Raw genomic sequence first — 21,846 nt, forward strand, 5'->3', positions numbered from 1 at the left:
GGGTTTTTATGAGTGAGTCTTAGTTTATTCATTGGGTAAGTGAAATCCTAGACAGTCTAATCATTTCTTGTCCACTCATTCTCTTGTTCTTCCCTCTTTAATTCTATCTCATGTGTTGAGAACTTGGTCACTCTTTGTTAGACTTGATTTAGAGATAGGCTTGGACGACTTTGGCACAATCTAACCGGTTTAGATTCTTAACAATACTTTGCTGCCACCAGGTATGAAAGGTTAGAGATTCTAAAGGAAGGAGTTATTGTTTCGCTGCGTATTTGTATGTTTCTACGTCTTTATGTTTGTTTATAATTTAAAAATCTGATGTTCATATGTATGCCTTGTTATTCTATGTTTCTATTAAAATTTTGAAAAAATAATAGGGACCATGCATCTATATTTAAATTCCAAGATCCTAAGATTGGCATCACCACTCCTACTGCATAGCAAATCTTCGGTCACAACACACAACATAGCATGCATTAGACTTTTAATTGTAAATGCACAAGGAATTCATTTCATATTTTCTTTCTCTTGAAAATTTTGTGGAGACTGCTACTTAGAAAATAAATTCCACATTGTTTCTCGGAATTTGTTACACAGTAACGCCCAAGCTCCTCACCTAAGTAGGCTGCTTGAATTATAGCCAAAATTCAGTTCTTTCTGTCCCAGATGATGTGAATACCAAGAACATGACTTGCTACAACAATGGGGCGATAGCTAACTCAAAGGAACCAAGGAGTCACAAGAGGAAAAAGCACATCGAGAGGAAGTACCACTCGATCTGGGATATAGTTCAGAAAGGAGATATAGCAGTTATGAAGATAACGTTAGAACATAACCTTGTAGATCCATTCACTAAGACTTTGGCTACTAAGTCTTTTAAAGATCACGTTAGAAATATGGGTTTGAGAGAGATGCCTTATTAACTTTAGGGCAACTGGGAGATTGTTAGGAATTGTACCCTTGAAAGCATATGTGTTGGAAAATGTTTTATACAATAAATAATTAAGATGAATTTTTGCATATATTTATTGTTTATTATTATTATTTGAATAATATTATATGAATATCAGAAAATTCCCTAATTCGTTATTGTGACTACAATCTTGTATTGGTACGAGAGGATTAAGAATGTAAGGAACAAATTTAAATAGTTCATATTAAAATAAAGTTATATGGAAATTGAAATATTTGATTAAAAATGATTAAATTGCATTGTGAATATATGTATTAGGTCATACATCCTTATCTATTTGTATTTGATTGAAAATTGCGGCTTATAAGTCGTGGTCGGCAATAGTGTGCGGAAAGCAAGCTGTAATGGCTTGGCCAATGTAGGAGCTCAGCTTATAAGCCGTGGAAACCATTAGCATGCGGAATGTAGGCCATTGTGGCTGGGCCAATATAGGAGCTCAGCTTATAAGCCGTGGATGGCATTAGCATGTAGAATGCAGGTCGTTGTGGCTGGGAAAATATAAGAGGTCGTCTTATAAGATGTGGAAGACATTAGTGTGTGGAATGCGGACCATTGTTGTTTGGCCAATATAGAAGCTCGACTTATAAGCCATAGATGGCATTAGCATGCCGAATGCAGGCCGTTATGGCTATCCTAACCTTGAAGCGTGACATACGCTTGCACCACTCTATAGCCACTTGGAACATAGAGTGTAGTTCATTCTTAACCACTCTATAGCCGTTTCAAAGGGGAATAGTGCGATGGCTACCTATGTTGCTCTGTGGCCGCTTAAATGGAGTGAATGGATGCCTAAGTATTGTTTATAAGTGCTAAGGATGCTATTTATAATTTGTAGTGTGTTGAATAACTGTTTATTAGCATGTTTATGTTTTCTTGCTGAGCCTTGGCTCATGGGTGCTTCGTGGTACAAGTAAGGGCAAGGAGAATTTGGACCAGCCATGAGTTGGAGAGCTACAGAGGAGGAATGTACGTATGTAACGACCCAAATTCGCTAATATGGCTTAAGGACCTTGATTAGTGTGTCTGGAGGGCATAATGGGAATTTTGTGTGATTTTAATGAGTAAGATGCATGATTAATGATTTAAAACATGTTATATGACTATTTGAATATTTGAGATGCATGACTATGTGTATTAGTATGCATGTAGGCCCTGGTTAGGTTAGAATGGCATAATTGTAATTTTGGTCCGTTGTGGGCATAACTGTATATATATATGTGATAATTGTAGAGACCACATTATTATGTGGATATATCTGTGATCTGTGACTCGAGACGATCCTAGTGAGTAGAATAGCGAAAACATCATGGTGGGAAATATTAGAGACACTCGAGGAAATTAGCGGGAAGTGGGTAAAATGACCAAAATGCCCCTAAGTGGATTAAAGGTTTAAAATTGAAAGGGAGAGCATAATGGTCATTTGGCTTTTTAGAGATTAGTATTACTGAGGCATTATGCTCAGTGGAGTTTGTAGAATGTAATAGAAGTCTGAAAAGAAAAGAAAGGAAAAGAAAGGGAAGAAAAGAGAGTTGTTTTCTTAGGAGTCGGTTGGTGATCTCCTTCACCATTTCTGGGCGTTTTCTTGGAGCAAAAGTCAGAGGAGAGCTAGGTTAGGCTGAGCAACAGGAATCTTGAGCTAGGCTTGAAGAGTTGGAAGAGCTTAGCAAGAACACACCATCACTTGAGGTAAAATTTTGTAGCTCCTTCAGTTCTAGTTTTGGTTTTTAGCTAAGGTACTTAAGCTGCGTTGATGGGGAATTCTAGGGAAGTTGGAGCCAAGGGTTGAGGAAGAGCAAGCTAAGGAGGTCTAGAGGCAACTTGAGGTCGAATTTCCATCAAAGGTATAAATTCTGAGCTTTTAAACTTTGAAGTTATGATTGTTTTGCTGAGTTTCTGAAGTTTATGAGCAATTATGGTGAATTTTGAGATTAGGGATGCATGTGATTGGGTTTTGAGTATTTGGGATGTTTGGGATGAGTGGAGTGTGTTAATAAGCTTGTTTTTGAGTTTGGTGAAGGTTTGGAGAAGTTTTGGTCAAGTTTGGCTCGAGAGAATCGTAGGAAGGAAAAATGGGATGTTTGCTATCTGTGACTAGCGCTACAGCGCTAGCCTTTGGGCGCTGTAGTGCTAGGCCATGCTTTCTGGGGGATTTTGGTTCTGCTTGTAGCACTGTAGTGCCCTCCTTAGAGCGCTGTAGTGCTGCCCTGTTTCCAGAAAGGGATTTTAGGGTTAGTTATAAGGGTTTCTGACCAAGGGTTCGGGGTTCGATTCCACCACCCTGTTTGGTTGAATTAGGACTTCCCGGGGGCTCGGGATTGGTCCCGAGGCTAGGTTTTGGACTTGAGGTTTGGTGATGACTTTGACCTATGGTTGTGATTAGGTGAGCGCTAGGGCTCGAGAGGGATCGTGCTCAAGGAGTCAAGTGATCAAAGCTAGCGAATCTAAAGGTAAGAAAACTGCACCTAGTTATGTGTTTGTGATGGGACTAAGTGCTCCTGATATCTGTATAATGTCAATGATGGTATTACTCCATGGGACATGTGATAGCAACCTAAGGGTGCCGTACACAATATTTGCGCACAAGGCGCGGCTTGGCCACTGGTTGCCGAGGATAGATTAAATATTCACTGAGCTCGGTTTAAACGGGCCGGAGTCAGTGGGATAACGGAGGGTGCGACCTGAGGGTGCTAACCCTAGTTATCATTTGTAAATTGATATATGATATGAGTTGATATGTTAATATGTTGAATACTTGGTTAATCTAAATGTTTATATGATTGAGAACATGTTTATGCAATGTGAGATATTGGATTATCTGTTGATTGCTTATGCTCTGTTATTGTGTTTTCTTGCTGGGCCTTGGCTCACGGGTGCTACGTGGTGCAGGTAAAGGCAAAGGCAAGTTAGACCAGTCCTGAGATGGAGAGCTGCGGGGCTGAATGTACATAGCCGGCTGTTTGGTCGCCATGGCCGAGGAGTGGATCAGGACAGAGATTGCCTAACTGTCAGTTTTTCCTTATTATGGCTAATACTGTATATAGTCCTTGAATATTTTGTAAATGGTTTTAATCTTAACATTTTTGGGATCCCATGTAAACAGGAAAGATTTCTTTATAAGAAATGTGACTTTTAAGATCAAAATCTTTTAACCCTAATTCCTTTGTAGTTTCAGTGCACGTTCTTAATTAAAAGACTTGATTAGCAAGTCTATCACTTTTATAACCACACAGTGTAATGGTCTTTGCTATCTAGGGCATTACAACTTGGTATCAGAGCGTCCTAGGTTTATGGGTCCTGAAGACTGGCTGGATATGTACATTCACCGCGAGAGACAAGCTCAAATCAGGGTTTGGTAATTGTGTACACTTGATTATGTGTTTAAATGATTTGAGTGAGATATGACTATTGATATCTGTTTGATGAATATGGAGTATGAGATACTGATAGGGCCTGGCCCTTGACTATTGCTTGATGCTATTGAGACGTGCTTATCAGCATTGCTATGCATGTGGATGAATATTTGGATAAATTGCTATATCTTGAATGCTTGTGAATGATTGGAGTTCCAGTGATGGATCATGAAAGGATTATTACCCTGTCATCATAGTCTGATTTCCGAGTCGTTGATTGCAGATTGACTTGGATAATTATGCGTCCAAGAAAATCCACGCGACTAGCCGACAAGTCTGGGGCTAGAGATGATGATCAGGGTCAAACCCCTCTGCCAGTTCCTGAGAAATGGCAGCAGTTAATGGCAGACATGCAGGCTCGGCTACAGAGCCAAGATGAATAGATCCGAATTCTGCGGCAGCAGGCTCCATCTGGGAGTGTTGCCCCTATTGTGCCACCTGCAGTGGTACCTGTAGTGCAGCCAGCTTAGGTTGGGAATAATTAGGAACCGTTGTATGAGCGGTTTAGGAAGCAACAACCCTCGATCTTTGAGGGAGGACCAGATCCACTGAAGGCTGAGCAGTGGATGACTATGATTACTACTAGTCTTGATTTTATGAGGGTGGAAGGACATGACAGAGTGGCCTGTGCCACTTATATGCTGAGGGAGGATGCCTGAATCTGGTGTGAGGTGGCATCATAGACTAGAGATGTTACTACATTGACTTGGGAAGGGTTTAAAGACTTGTTCAGTCAGAAGTATTATAATGTTGCCATCAGGGCAACGAAGATAATGAGTTTGTGGGGCTGGTTCAGGGCAGTATGACAGTTACAGAATATGCCTTAAAATTTGACAGACTTGCGAAGTTTGCACCAGATCTTGTACCTACTGATGCAGCTAGGCAGGACAGATTTATTAGAGGGCTGAATGCTATTATTGCCCGAGATGTGAGAATTACCACAATTCCTGGAGGGACAACTTATGCCCAGGCTATGGAGAAGGCTCTTACCGCTGAGGAAGCGGAAAACAAGATATGGAGAGAGAGTGCAGTGAGGAGGGAGGGCCGCAGGGCGGTGCCTCCATATTCTAGCTCTGTTAGGGGAGGAGGCCCCAGTGATTTGAAGAGAAAGAGTCCTGATGCTTCGATCGCTCCTGGTCCTGATAGGAGAGGTTGGGGTACTCAGGGGGGCCGTCAGGGAGGCGGTGGTACATGGAGGACTTATCCTGAGTGCACGAGGTGTATGAGACGCCATTTGGGCGAGTGTCGGGCTAAGGCCTGTTATGTGTGCGGGGTGGTGGGACACCTCATGAAAGATTGCTCGACAGTGAAGAAGGGAGAGATAAGGAAGGTGGATAGCTTGACTCCAGCTCGAGTGTTCACCCTGACGCAAGTAGAGGCCGAGGCTAGTCCATCGGTAGTGACAGGTCAGCTTTCTAGTGCTGGCACTCCTTTTACTATATTGATTGATTATGGTGCTACGCATTCGTTTGTATCTGATAAGGTGATTGATAGATTATGTAGACCTAGTGAGTATAGTACTTCAGGGTTTGGGACTATTTTACCTATAGGAGAACTGGTAGTATCTAGGAGGTGGATTAGAGCACTGCCAATGATAGTTGATGGAAGGGAATTATCAGTAGATCTAATTGAGTTGAGTATGGAGGACTTTGATATGATTCTAGGTATGGATTGGTTGGTTAGATATGGAGCTATCATTGATTGCAGGAAGAAGATGGTGACTTTTGAGCCAGAGGGCGAGGATCCCTTTGTTTTTGTGGGAGCGGTGCATGGACCCCGCGTGCCCAGGATATCGGCGTTGAGAGCCAGAGATTTGCTACAGGGTGGATGTATAGGCTTTCTGGCTAGTGTGGTGGTTACTACCAGAGTTTCACCAGTAGGGCCGGAGGCGACCAGATTGGTTTGCGAGTTCCTGGATGTGTTTCCTAAGGATTTTCCTGGGTTATCGCCGCGTAGAGAGATTCAGTTTGTCATTGAGTTGGCGCCAGGGACAGAGCCAGTGTCGAGGGCACCGTATAGGATGGCACCGACGGAACTGAAAGAATTAAAGATACAGCTGCAGGAGCTTCTGGATTTGGGGTTCATCAGACCTCGTTACTCTCCATGGGGTGTTCCAGTTTTGTTTGTGAAGAAGAAGGGCGGGACATTGAGGATGTGTATAGACTATTGGGAATTGAAAAAGTTGACTATCAAGAATAAGTATCCTCTACCAAGGATTGATGACTTGTTTGATCAGCTGCAGGGTAAGACAGTGTTCTCAAAGATTGATCTTTGATCTGGCTATCACCAGCTGAGGATCAAGGATGAAGACATACCTAAGACGGCCTTCCGAACATGGTATGGGCACTATGACTTCTTGGTCATGTCTTTTGGTTTGACCAATGCCCTAGCGACCTTTATGGATCTAATGAATAGAGTGTTCAAGGATTTTTTGGATCAGTTTGTTATTGTCTTCATCGATGACATCTTGGTGTATTCCAGTTCAGAGACAGAGCACGAGCTTCATCTTCGACAGGTTCTTCAGAGGTTGAGGGAGCATCAGTTGTACGCCATGTTTAAGAAATGTGAATTTTAGTTACCAGAAGCGACATTCCTTGGACATATCGTGGGTGCAGATGGGATTAAGGTGGATCCATCTAAGGTAAAGGTAGTCAGGGATTGGCCGAGGCCAAGGAATGCCTCGGAGATGCGGAGTTTTCTTGGTTTGGAAGGTTACTACAGACGGTTTGTAGAGGGTTTCTCAAAGATAGCAGCACCGATGACAGAATTGACATGGAAGAATCTGAAGTATATCTGGTCAGACAAGTGTGAAGACAATTTTCAAGAATTGAAGTGAAGGCTAATTACAGCGCCAATGTTGAGTCTTCCTTCGGGGGAAGGAAGTTTGTTGTTTACTGCGATGCATCGAGGTTGGGCTTAGGCTGTGTGTTGATGCAGATTGAGAAAGTCATAGCTTATGCATCACGACAACTGAAGGAGTATGAGCAGCGATATTCTACCCATGATTTGGAGTTAGCAGCGATGGTATTCGCACTGAAGATTTGACGACATTATCTATATGGGGAAAAGTGCGAGGTATACACTGACCATTAGAGTCTGAAGTATTTCTTTACACAGAAGGACCTGAACATGAGACAGAGGTGTTGGCTGGAGTTGGTAAAAGACTATGATTGTGATATTCTTTACCATCTGGGGAAAGCCAATGTGGTGGCAGATGCATTGAGCCGGAGAGGCCCAGGTCAGTTATATAGTTCCATTCAGATCTCAAGAGAGTTAGCTGATGAGATGGTCAGAGCAGGGATAGAGTTGGTGGTAGGCCGGTTGGCCAATAGTACTCTATAGTCGACCCTGCTAGAGCGGATCAGAGAAGGACAATTGGCAGATGCTCAGTTACAGAGGGTTAAAGGGGATGTCTTAGCGGGAGTAGCTAAGGACTATTCTGTTTATGAGGTTGGGTTACTTCGGTATCAGGGACAGATTTGTGTTCCAACTGATGAGGGAATTAGAAGAGAGATACTAGATGAGTCTAATACGTTGCCGTACTCACTTCATTCGGGTACCATGAAGATGTATTAAATATTCACTGAGCTCGGTTTAAACGGGCCGGAGTTAGTGGGATAACGGAGGGTGCGACCTGAGGGTGCTAACCCTAGTTATCATTTGTAAATTGATATATGATATGAGTTGATATGTTAATATGTTGAATACTTGGTTAATCTAAATGTTTATATGATTGAGAACATGTTTATGCAATGTGAGATATTGGATTATCTGTTGATTGCTTATGCTCTGTTATTGTGTTTTCTTGCTGGGCCTTGGCTCACGGGTGCTACGTGGTGCAGGTAAAGGCAAAGGCAAGTTAGACCAGTCCTGAGATGGAGAGCTGCGGGGCTGAATGTACATAGCCGGCTGTTTGGTCGCCATGGCCGAGGAGTGGATCAGGACAGAGATTGCCTAACTGTCAGTTTTTCCTTATTATGGCTAATACTGTATATAGTCCTTGAATATTTTGTAAATGGTTTTAATCTTAACATTTTTGGGATCCCATGTAAACAGGAAAGATTTCTTTATAAGAAATGTGACTTTTAAGATCAAAATCTTTTAACCCTAATTCCTTTGTAGTTTCAGTGCACGTTCTTAATTAAAAGACTTGATTAGCAAGTCTATCACTTTTATAACCACACAGTGTAATGGTCTTTGCTATCTAGGGCATTACAACTTGGTATCAGAGCGTCCTAGGTTTATGGGTCCTGAAGACTGGCTGGATATGTACATTCACCGCGAGAGACAAGCTCAAATCAGGGTTTGGTAATTGTGTACACTTGATTATGTGTTTAAATGATTTGAGTGAGATATGACTATTGATATCTGTTTGATGAATATGGAGTATGAGATACTGATAGGGCCTGGCCCTTGACTATTGCTTGATGCTATTGAGACGTGCTTATCAGCATTGCTATGCATGTGGATGAATATTTGGATAAATTGCTATATCTTGAATGCTTGTGAATGATTGGAGTTCCAGTGATGGATCATGAAAGGATTATTACCCTGTCATCATAGTCTGATTTCCGAGTCGTTGATTGCAGATTGACTTGGATAATTATGCGTCCAAGAAAATCCACGCGACTAGCCGACAAGTCTGGGGCTAGAGATGATGATCAGGGTCAAACCCCTCTGCCAGTTCCTGAGAAATGGCAGTAGTTAATGGCAGACATGCAGGCTCGGCTACAGAGCCAAGATGAATAGATCCGAATTCTGCGGCAGCAGGCTCCATCTGGGAGTGTTGCCCCTATTGTGCCACCTGCAGTGGTACCTGTAGTGCAGCCAGCTTAGGTTGGGAATAATTAGGAACCGTTGTATGAGCGGTTTAGGAAGCAACAACCCTCGATCTTTGAGGGAGGACCAGATCCACTGAAGGCTGAGCAGTGGATGACTATGATTACTACCAGTCTTGATTTTATGAGGGTGGAAGGACATGACAGAGTGGCCTGTGCCACTTATATGCTGAGGGAGGATGCCTGAATCTGGTGTGAGGTGGCATCATAGACTAGAGATGTTACTACATTGACTTGGGAAGGGTTTAAAGACTTGTTCAGTCAGAAGTATTATAATGTTTCCATCAGGGCAACGAAGATAATGAGTTTGTGGGGCTGGTTCAGGGCAGTATGACAGTTACAGAATATGCCTTAAAATTTGACAGACTTGCGAAGTTTGCACCAGATCTTGTACCTACTGATGCAGCTAGGCAGGACAGATTTATTAGAGGGCTGAATGCTATTATTGCCCGAGATGTGAGAATTACCACAATTCCTGGAGGGACAACTTATGCCCAGGCTATGGAGAAGGCTCTTACCGCTGAGGAAGCGGAAAACAAGATATGGAGAGAGAGTGCAGTGAGGAGGGAGGGCCGCAGGGCGGTGCCTCCATATTCTAGCTCTGTTAGGGGAGGAGGCCCCAGTGATTTGAAGAGAAAGAGTCCTGATGCTTCGATCGCTCCTGGTCCTGATAGGAGAGGTTGGGGTACTCAGGGGGGCCGTCAGGGAGGCGGTGGTACATGGAGGACTTATCCTGAGTGCACGAGGTGTATGAGACGCCATTTGGGCGAGTGTCGGGCTAAGGCCTGTTATGTGTGCGGGGTGGTGGGACACCTCATGAAAGATTGCTCGACAGTGAAGAAGGGAGAGATAAGGAAGGTGGATAGCTTGACTCCAGCTCGAGTGTTCACCCTGACGCAAGTAGAGGCCGAGGCTAGTCCATCGGTAGTGACAGGTCAGCTTTCTAGTGCTGGCACTCCTTTTACTATATTGATTGATTATGGTGCTACGCATTCGTTTGTATCTGATAAGGTGATTGATAGATTATGTAGACCTAGTGAGTATAGTACTTCAGGGTTTGGGACTATTTTACCTATAGGAGAACTGGTAGTATCTAGGAGGTGGATTAGAGCACTGCCAATGATAGTTGATGGAAGGGAATTATCAGTAGATCTAATTGAGTTGAGTATGGAGGACTTTGATATGATTCTAGGTATGGATTGGTTGGTTAGATATGGAGCTATCATTGATTGCAGGAAGAAGATGGTGACTTTTGAGCCAGAGGGCGAGGATCCCTTTGTTTTTGTGGGAGCGGTGCATGGACCCCGCGTGCCCAGGATATCGGCGTTGAGAGCCAGAGATTTGCTACAGGGTGGATGTATAGGCTTTCTGGCTAGTGTGGTGGTTACTACCAGAGTTTCACCAGTAGGGCCGGAGGCGACCAGATTGGTTTGCGAGTTCCTGGATGTGTTTCCTAAGGATTTTCCTGGGTTATCGCCGCGTAGAGAGATTCAGTTTGTCATTGAGTTGGCGCCAGGGACAGAGCCAGTGTCGAGGGCACCGTATAGGATGGCACAGACGGAACTGAAAGAATTAAAGATACAGCTGCAGGAGCTTCTGGATTTGGGGTTCATCAGACCTCGTTACTCTCCATGGGGTGTTCCAGTTTTGTTTGTGAAGAAGAAGGGCGGGACATTGAGGATGTGTATAGACTATTGGGAATTGAAAAAGTTGACTATCAAGAATAAGTATCCTCTACCAAGGATTGATGACTTGTTTGATCAGCTGCAGGGTAAGACAGTGTTCTCAAAGATTGATCTTTGATCTGGCTATCACCAGCTGAGGATCAAGGATGAAGACATACCTAAGACGGCCTTCCGAACATGGTATGGGCACTATGACTTCTTGGTCATGTCTTTTGGTTTGACCAATGCCCTAGCGACCTTTATGGATCTAATGAATAGAGTGTTCAAGGATTTTTTGGATCAGTTTGTTATTGTCTTCATCGATGACATCTTGGTGTATTCCAGTTCAGAGACAGAGCACGAGCTTCATCTTCGACAGGTTCTTCAGAGGTTGAGGGAGCATCAGTTGTACGCCATGTTTAAGAAATGTGAATTTTAGTTACCAGAAGCGACATTCCTTGGACATATCGTGGGTGCAGATGGGATTAAGGTGGATCCATCTAAGGTAAAGGTAGTCAGGGATTGGCCGAGGCCAAGGAATGCCTCGGAGATGCGGAGTTTTCTTGGTTTGGAAGGTTACTACAGACGGTTTGTAGAGGGTTTCTCAAAGATAGCAGCACCGATGACAGAATTGACATGGAAGAATCTGAAGTATATCTGGTCAGACAAGTGTGAAGACAATTTTCAAGAATTGAAGTGAAGGCTAATTACAGCGCCAATGTTGAGTCTTCCTTCGGGGGAAGGAAGTTTGTTGTTTACTGCGATGCATCGAGGTTGGGCTTAGGCTGTGTGTTGATGCAGATTGAGAAAGTCATAGCTTATGCATCACGACAACTGAAGGAGTATGAGCAGCGATATTCTACCCATGATTTGGAGTTAGCAGCGATGGTATTCGCACTGAAGATTTGACGACATTATCTATATGGGGAAAAGTGCGAGGTATACACTGACCATTAGAGTCTGAAGTATTTCTTTACACAGAAGGACCTGAACATGAGACAGAGGTGTTGGCTGGAGTTGGTAAAAGACTATGATTGTGATATTCTTTACCATCTGGGGAAAGCCAATGTGGTGGCAGATGCATTGAGCCGGAGAGGCCCAGGTCAGTTATATAGTTCCATTCAGATCTCAAGAGAGTTAGCTGATGAGATGGTCAGAGCAGGGATAGAGTTGGTGGTAGGCCGGTTGGCCAATAGTACTCTATAGTCGACCCTGCTAGAGCGGATCAGAGAAGGACAATTGGCAGATGCTCAGTTACAGAGGGTTAAAGGGGATGTCTTAGCGGGAGTAGCTAAGGACTATTCTGTTTATGAGGTTGGGTTACTTCGGTATCAGGGACAGATTTGTGTTCCAACTGATGAGGGAATTAGAAGAGAGATACTAGATGAGTCTCATACGTTGCCGTACTCACTTCATTCGGGTACCATGAAGATGTATTAGGATCTACGGACTTTATATTGGTGGCCCGGGATGAAGAAGGATGTGGTGGAGTACGTTGCCAGATGTTTAACCTGTTAGCAAGTGAAAGTTGAGCATCAGCGACCAGCAGGGTTGCTTCAGCCTTTGGGTATTCCTGAGTGGAAATGGGAGGACATTACTATGGATTTTGTGGGAGGTTTACCCAGAACAGTGGTGCTTCATGACTCGGTGTGGGTGATAGTGGACAGGTACAACAAGTCAGCCCATTTTCTACCAGTGAGATCGACACATACTGTGGATCAGTATGCTAAGTTGTATGTGAGGGAGATCGTATGTCTCCATGGGGTTCCTAAGTCTATAGTTTCAAACTGGGATTCTATTTTCACTTCCAAGTTCTAGGGTGGTTTGTAGAAGGCTTTGGGGACTCAGTTAAAGTTCAATACGGCCTTTCATCCTCAGACTGACGGACAGTCTGAGAGGATGATCGAGATATTAGAGGATATGCTCAGAGCATGTGTGATTGACTTTGAGGGTTCATGGAGTAAGTATCTTCCGTTGATTGAATTTTCGTATAATAATAGTTATCAGTCAACGATTGGAGTGGCTCCCTATGAATTGTTGTATGGGAGGAAGTGTAGATCACCCATTCATTGGGAGGAGATGGGTGAGAGGAGATATTTGGGTCCAGATATGGTTCAGAGGACAAGTGAAGCTTTAGAGAAGGTCCGGGCCAGAATGCTCGTTTCTCAGAGCAAACAGAAAAGCTACGCTAATCCTAAGCGTAGGGATGTGGAGTTTCAGGTTGGGGACCACGTGTTCCTTCGAGTTTCACCTCTGCGAGGGGTGAGGAGGTTTGGAAAGAATGGTCATTCGCGCTATGAATTATGAAATGCTTTATTATAATGATGTGATTGGAATGTATGATTGTTGTATGCTATGAATGGATGTAGCGTGATGAATGTGACACATCAAAAAGGGGCTGCTAAGGATATGAAGACGTAACTCGAGTTACTAAGGATATAAAGACGTAGCTCAAAGGGTGACATGGACAAGTTAGCGGGCCATGTTCACAAGGAAATATTTATGATGATGTTAGGATGTTTTGTTTATGATGATTTTATGATGTTTTGTTATGATGATGCTATGATGTTTATGATATGATGATGTTATGATGTTTATGGTATGATGATGGTGTTAAAGATGACGTGAATATGTTTATGTTTATGATATTGACGCCATATTAAGGGCAATGTTATGATATATAAAGATGAATGAAGGTGTTTGTGATTTGTTGTATCTTACTTACTTGTTGTTTGTACTTCCTTACTGGGCTTTTAGCTCACCCCCTTACTTTCCCTTCCAGGCAGCAAATAGGTTTCTCTATGGCACGTGTGGTGATGTGGGGAGTTCTATCGCCGTGGTGTGTATGGTGTGGGGGCATCCTATGGACGAGAAACGATCAATTAAAATGCCATTTATCTTTTAATAATGTTATGTTTAATGGGACTTTTCAAACTTATCAGTGGGACTTGAACTTTTGGTTGTTTTAGAACTTTGCATGAAAACTGATATTTTCTTTTAAAACTATTTGGGCCAACTTGCATGTTTTTAGCATGACCCCACTCGGATTTTATATTAAGTGGCTTTTCTCTCATAAACCTATGAACATGTGAATGTTTTACAAAGCATTAGACTAGGGCGTTTTGCATTTTAACAAGGAAATAATCTTATTCCTTAGAATCTTATCCTTTCAATCAAGAATCTTCACTAGATGCTCATCAAAAGATAAATCTTCCTACAAACCTAATGTCTCATAACTTAGAACACGCGATTGATTTGACACATTCTTTTGAAGTTGTGACACATGAAACACATTGTGCACCCAAGATAATGATGGTGGTAAGGCTACCCTATAGGCCACACTTCCTACTCTATCCAATATATCAAAAGGACAAACATACTTGGGACATAACTTCCCTTTCTTACCAAACCTCTTTACATAGATGTTAGGAACGAGTTTCCTAATACGCAGCGGAATGGTGGTGTGGTGGGCCCAGTGTACAACAAAAATTTTGTAACATATTTAAACTACCTTTAAATTTGCAGATCCATTAATATACATACATTAATCACAAACAAGATAAGGATAGAATTCAAACCTCTTGAAGCCTATCAAGTATCCTGGCTATCTTTTCGTATTTAGAACGATCTTCCTATCCAAGCCGCTCCCACGTACTCACACCAAGATCTTCCAATGCGTTCTCTACACCTCAAGAAATGTGTGGGCACTTAGAGAATAAAGGATAACTTATTTGTGATTCTACTTGATGTACTCAACACATGAGATCAAGAGAATAGGCCTGAGAATTGGTTCTTTATTTTTAGGGAGAGAAAATTATCGTTCTATTTTTCACAGAGCGAATGTTCAGAGTTGTCTCACATCTCCATCTATTAATATTTTCTGATTAGTCATACTTAAAAGAAAATATTCAAATTTAAAAAAATAAATCTGTAACCATTTTACAATTTACTTTTTAATTAATTAATTATTCTATTAATGAAAAAATCCAAAAACCAAATTTTGAATTATCCATTAATTAATTAATTAAATAAATAAAAATGAAAATCCCATCCCTGAAAATTGCCATACACGCCACACACAGTCCATGTACTGTGTGTGCACGTGTAGCTTCCCTAATTGTAGGGATGTTGGTTTTTCAATTTTTATTTAATTATTTATTCAAACTACTTTGTCAGATAAGATCTAACAACCTGATAATTAATTCAAATTTGAATTCAAATTAATTATCAAATATAATTAATTATTTGAATAAATATTAATCTTTTAAATTCAAATCCAATTTGAACTTATCCGATTATTATCTCCCACTCAAATAAAGATATTTAATTAATTCTGCCAATTAATTAAATCCAAAATGTTCGAAAATAAATATTTAATTTATTATTATTTCGAAAATTATAATTAATTAATTATTTAATTAAATTTCAAAATTAATTTAATTATTTAATATAATTTCAAAAATTATACAATAATTAAATATTAATTAATTTTGTTAACTACAACTAATTTGTAATTAATTAATTTATCACTATTATCATATAATTGCATATTTGGCATGAAGAACAAATTTCTTCTTAAATATGTCTTTAAACTATTTTCCCTTTATATCAACTCTTACATTGAACAGTGTTGATAGAGCCGCTATGGGGACCTATGGACCTATAATTCCAAGCTCCAATAAATTTGAGATTATTAATTAAACTCTTTAATTAAATAATCTTAATTTATTAATCTCATGATTATTCCACTATAAATATGAGACTGCACTCTTGTAGTTATAGACATTTCATTTATTGAGTACTTTATAATCATAAAGCGTCCACTGATATAATCATTGCATACAACTTGACCCTCTAATAATGGTTCATAATTAATCGGGAATAAAATTACCGTTTTACCCTTTTAATTATCTCTTGTTTCCTTAAGTACCATTGACTCTACTAGTGAAGGTTAATTCATAACTAAATTATGAATTTGAGCTCAATAACCTTTGAGTCCCAAAAGTCAACCCTTAAAAGAACCATCATTCAATCTCTTGCGAGAAGGCATAGATTCCATATCTGTATACTATGTCCCCAGCCATCTACATTAATGAGTTCGCAAAATAAAAGTTTCTAGCCTGATCATTCTGACAGACCCTAACAAGTGAATCAAAGAACTCATATAACATAAACAGGAGTTCATAGTAACTTCAGGATTAAGATCTATTTGTATATGATCATCAGTTGATATATTTAATTAATACTTCGAAATGGTATTTAACTAAGTATTAATAAACATATCTGGTCCAGTTCTATCTATTCTCTAATATATAAAGCACCTCCACTAAAGTGTCCTACCACACTAGTGATCCGGATCTAGATCACATGTATTCATAATACTAGTGGACCGTACTTGCAGTAATTAATCTAAAGATTCCATAACTTTATTTTACTGCGAACTATTCAAGTTCATTTATCTCAAACACAATCCTCCCGTACCAATACGTGTTTGAGATCACATATATGAACTTAGGAATTTTCCTGATATTTACTTAATATTATCACCGAATAATATAGTCCATAAAATATATGCATAACAAATTCAATTCATTTATTTATTTCATAAAAACAATGTCTACTACATATGCTTTCAGGGCCCATTTCTAACAATAGATTCCTTTTCGTGGTGTCACACGGAGAAATACATGATCATCTACTTCAAACTCAACTTATCTTCACTTCAGGCCTGCATAAGATTTTTGTCTAGTATGAGCTGTGATCATTCTAGCCCTGATCTTTTGAATAGCCTAGTTGGTATGCTAAATAACATTTGGCCCAAGAAGCTTGCTTTCTCCCAACTCATCCCATTGAAGTGGGGACATGCACTTTCTTTCATACGACATCTCATAAGGTGCTACCCAATTAGTAGACTAATAACTCTTGTTATATGATTACTCTATCAGTTGCAGGTATCTACTCCATGATCCTTGAAAATTCCTGACACATTCTCTTACCATATCTTCCAAAATCGAATTCGTTATTTCGGTCTCGCCATCTGTCACTGGATGATAAGATGTACTGAACTTCAACCGAGTTCCCATTGCTCTTTGTAAACTTTCCCAAAATATTGACATAAATGGAGAGTCTTGATCACATACAATTTATTACGGTGCTCCATGCAACCATACTATCTCATTTGTATAAAGTTCGACAAATTGGTCCATGGAAAAAGTTATCCGTACCGGTAGAAAATGGGCAAACTTTGTATATCTATCAACTATCGCCAAAATTTCGTCGTGTTGTTTTGTGGTCTTAGGTAACTCTGTCACAAAATCCATAAATATCTCTTCCCATTCCCATTCTGGTATAGCAATCCTGCTGGTCTTTGATGTTCTGCCTTGATCTATTGACATGTTAGGCATTTTGTCACATAATCAATTACATCTTTCTTCATTCCATACAACCAATATAATGCCTTCAGATCATGACACATTTTAGTGGTCCCGGGATAAAGTGAATATGGTATAGTATGGGGTTCTTGCAAAATCTCCTTTTTAAGTTCCTCATTACACACAAACACGTCCCTTGTATTTTATTAGCTCGGTGTCTGATACAATGTATTCTTTGGCATTCCCATTCTGGATTTCTTACTTCTACTCACTTAACCTCTTATCTATAGTCTACCCTTTCTTGATTCTTTCCAACAAGGTAGATTCCAATCTAACCTTAGCAAGTTGCTATCGATGAGCTCTATACCTGCTACTTCCATATCTTCTACAATCTTCCCAAATATTCCTTGCAAAGATGAAACCATTCCTGGACCTTTGTGGCTAAGAGCATCGGATACTATGATGTCCTTACCGAGGTGATACAATGTCTCGCAATCATAATCTTTGAGTAGTTCTAACCTCCTTCTTTGCCACATGTTCAATTCCCACTGCGTGAAGAAATACTTGATGCTCTTGTAATCAGTATAGATTTAACATTTCACCTAGTAGAGGTAACGAAGGCAAATCTTCAATGCAAACACAAGCGCAACAAACTCTAGGTCATGTGTCAAAGACCTCTGTTCATAATCTTTCAATTGCCTCAAAGTAGGCAATTACTTTACCAGACTGCATGATCCAGGAGAATATTTATTCCTAATTAGTTATATAGATATAATATACGAATACTTATTGTATATATACTTAATTATATATGTATAATATACAGGTACTTATTATATATACTCTTAATTATATATAATCCATATAATTAATATACATTCTATAACCCATTAGCAAATAAGGGTTATAATTAATTATATATAAAATTGTAAATATGTATAAAACCATCGATGTTAATGGTTTAATACTATTTACTTTGTACTTCTTATTATGTTTTTAGTAATTACAAATATATATAAAACTTACTATGTAAATTGAAATGAATGTAAATAGAATTTTCTGAGCTTTAACATTCTTTCTTCTCTTGCATAGTATTACCTCTCTCATATTATAAGAATCCACTTCAAAAGAGAAGTAGCAACATCTGTTTCCTATTAAAAGTTCTATCCTATTGAAGTTTTGGATCAAGTGGTATTAGAGCGCCATATCTGAAAAAAAAAAGGTAAAGGTAGTTCATTGTTAGGTCCTTTGCTTATTCATCGAAATTTGAGGTTAAAGATAGGTGTTATGGAAGAAAAAGTACCTGGAAAGAATGGTGATGGTGATCCCATCACAACGCTTGAACAACAGCTGCAAATATTATCAACATCTTTTTCGGAGCTTGTCGAAAATTTGAAAACCTCAAAATATTCACATGCTTTCCCTTCAAAGGGAAATGTTGAAAATGTCATCGAAGACAAGGAAGAAACCATCCAAGAAGATACATTCAAGGAATTAGGTGACCATAAAAACCCAATAATTTCCTTAAAAAAAATTTTAGGTCGAAATTCCTACTTATAAAGGTGTTTTGTAGATGATGATAATTTAGAGAATTGCATAGAAACATTAGAAACTTATTTCACTATACATAAGTATTCTAATGTTGAAAAGATCCAATGTTCTAGCCTTAAACTCTCAAGACATGTTGTTACATGGTGGAGGTCATATAAAAAACTATACAATGTTTCGGAGTTGACTTGGAGTAAGTTCAAGAAGGTTTTAAGAAAGCAGTTCTATCATGTTGGTTATGAGGAAGAAATATGGTACAAGTGGCAATATTTCAACCAAAGGTTTGGCCAATCAGTATAATATTATACATTTAAATTCCATAACCAAGATTTGGTGTTGGATATAGATGTTGACAATTAAAATGTTTTCATGAAATATATCAGAGGTCTTGCTGACGACATACGAAAAAAACTAAAATTGTTCACCGTGGAGTCAATTGAAGAAGCTACCGTTAAGGCTATTGCCATTGAGGCCAAATATACAAGACTTGACAAGAAGGTTGATAAACAATCAAGTAAAAGTAAATCTGATTGGAAGAACAAAGGCAAGCAGATAAAAGATGGCCAAAAACCAAAGAATTTCTATTATCATTGTCAGATTAGTGGACATATCAAAGTCTAATGTTGGGTATTTCATCCTGAGTTGAAACCCAAGAACCAGAGGAACAACCAGGGAAGGAATGATAGGAAGGCCACACTTATAGTGCAATAGGTTGAAGAGCTTGCAGAGTTGAAGCAACCTGACACTACACTTGCCTTAATGACAACACCAACAACTATTGCATGTACGTACAACTGCGAAGAATTGTTTCATTTGAATATCCATATGAAGTAAAGTGTTGTACATGCTATTGTTGATCCTGAAAGTTAGAAGAATCTAATTTAAGAGGCTCTAGTAAGAAAAGTAGGGTTAGAAATTGTGCCTCACCCTAAACCTTATCCACTAGGTTGGATTCAAAAGAACATTGACATGTAGATTACAAAGTAATGTACTTTCCAATTCGCAATCACTAGTCGTTACATTGATGAAGTGACATGCGAGGTGGTTCCATTGGATGTATGCCAAGTTATATTTCCTCTTCTATTTCCTCTCCCCGAAAACCGAACCGTAGATCCATCTACTCTCCATTTTCTGCCATTTTTTTCTCCAAGGAGCAAGAGCTCTCACCCTCCATTGAAGGAAGGAAGAAAACTCAAGAGCACACTAGGCAAGTGTAAGTTTCAAACCTAGTACATTCTTTCCTGCTCTTTTTTTTCTTTCAAACCCAAAATCCTAAGGGGTTTTACTATGCATGCATGTGATTCTAATGGCCATGTATGGCATGGATCTTGTATTATAGGGTTCAAGAGTGGTGGTTTCTAGGAGGATCTCAAATATTTTAAACTTGTTGATGTTTTAGTGAGAACAACAGTAAAGATTTTAGAGTTTTGGCAATTTTAGACTCATCCCCATCTTCTACCCTAACATTTTTATTTTAAAAAATCTACATGTGGAACCTTGGGAACCTTATCTCCAAGCTAGAACCATCAAAGGTATATTTTTGGTTGGTTTTGAGTTGTTTTTGGTTATTGATGTTAGATCTGGTTGTATAGGTTGTTTTGTAGGTTTTTGAAGTCTATTTTATGCTTGAGGGCTAGATTGGCTGATTTGCATGGATGCATGTGGCTAGGATTTTTGTTAGTTGTGTATAGTTTTGCTAGAATGTGTAAAAATGCAACTGCAATGTTTTCGTGGTCTGACATCCAACGGGTCAGATCGTACCCTAATAGCTTTGTTTATGAATTTTTTTTGTATGTTTGCATAGTTCTAGGTGAGTACTTGAGTTTAGGCTTTTGAAAATCTAAAAAATGAGTTTTCATACCAATGTTATGAACTTTTTGGCATCTTGATGCAATCTGGAAAATTTCTGGGCAACATGCACTGCCAAGATTGTTGTGAATATTGAACACGTTTTACTGAGCCAAGAACCATGAAATTTGATAAAATGTTATTTTAAATATGTATAAGGATCACAGAATAATTTTAGAGGAAAATGCAAAACGGTTAAAGTGTAATGGATTTTCAAAGTTTTCCCTAATAATCTGAAAACGAAATTTCTGGGCAGCAAACACTGCCCAGATTGTCTTACATTTTTGAATGAGTTCCTGTATCGTAAAAATTATGAAATTTTGAGATGAACTAAACTATATATGATTACAGATCCTGGTAAAATTTTATAAAAACCTGGTCTACGATGTAAGAGAAATAAGTTTCTAAGAACCCTAAAAATCTGAGAAAAACTCCTAGGCAGCAGGCACTGCCCAGATTTATTTAAATGGTTTAATGGTTTTTTCCTTTCCAAAAATTTTGAAACTTGGTGAGAAAATTTTTAAGATAGGTATTAAGGTGCTGGTAAAATTTTAGATTAAAATATTTCACTGTTTAAGAGTAGTAATTTTTCTAATTTACCTAAAATTGGAGGAAAATAGTAATTTCAGACCTTAATAAAAAACAAGTTTTTGGAGGTTAGTTCTCCTAACCTAAATTGACTTTTTAGATGTGAGCTTTCACCTAGTTCCCATCATTAGGACGCATAATACATGAACATGATTTTAAAGGGATGTGGTTAGAGAACCTAACATTGAATATGAGCTTAAAAGCAGGATTTTTATCATGTTAAAATGAATAGTGAAAAAGTTAGGTTTGGAATTGGAAATGAAGTTGTTTTACAAATAGCTAAAGTTGTGGATATCTAACAAATCCCAAATTAGTTTAAGGTATTGAGAATTCATTTTTTAACCATTTTCTAAACATGTGGTCCAATTGCCCTTTCTTTTCAAAAATGATGTTATAGAGATCCTAGGTTATGGATTTAAAGATGGTAAAAATGAGAGTTAGGTTTTATAAAACCGTAAATCGAAAAGTATTATCATTAATAGATAATAAAACCGTAAATCAAAAGGTATTATCATTAATAAATAATAAATAAAAAAAAGGTCGAAATGGAGTATTTTTTGGTAAAGAATGAAAAACGGTAATCTCCATATTTGAGTAGAAAGTGGG

The sequence above is a fragment of the Humulus lupulus genome, chromosome 8, assembly GCF_963169125.1.
Source record: "Humulus lupulus chromosome 8, drHumLupu1.1, whole genome shotgun sequence".
Classification (NCBI taxonomy): domain Eukaryota; kingdom Viridiplantae; phylum Streptophyta; class Magnoliopsida; order Rosales; family Cannabaceae; genus Humulus; species Humulus lupulus.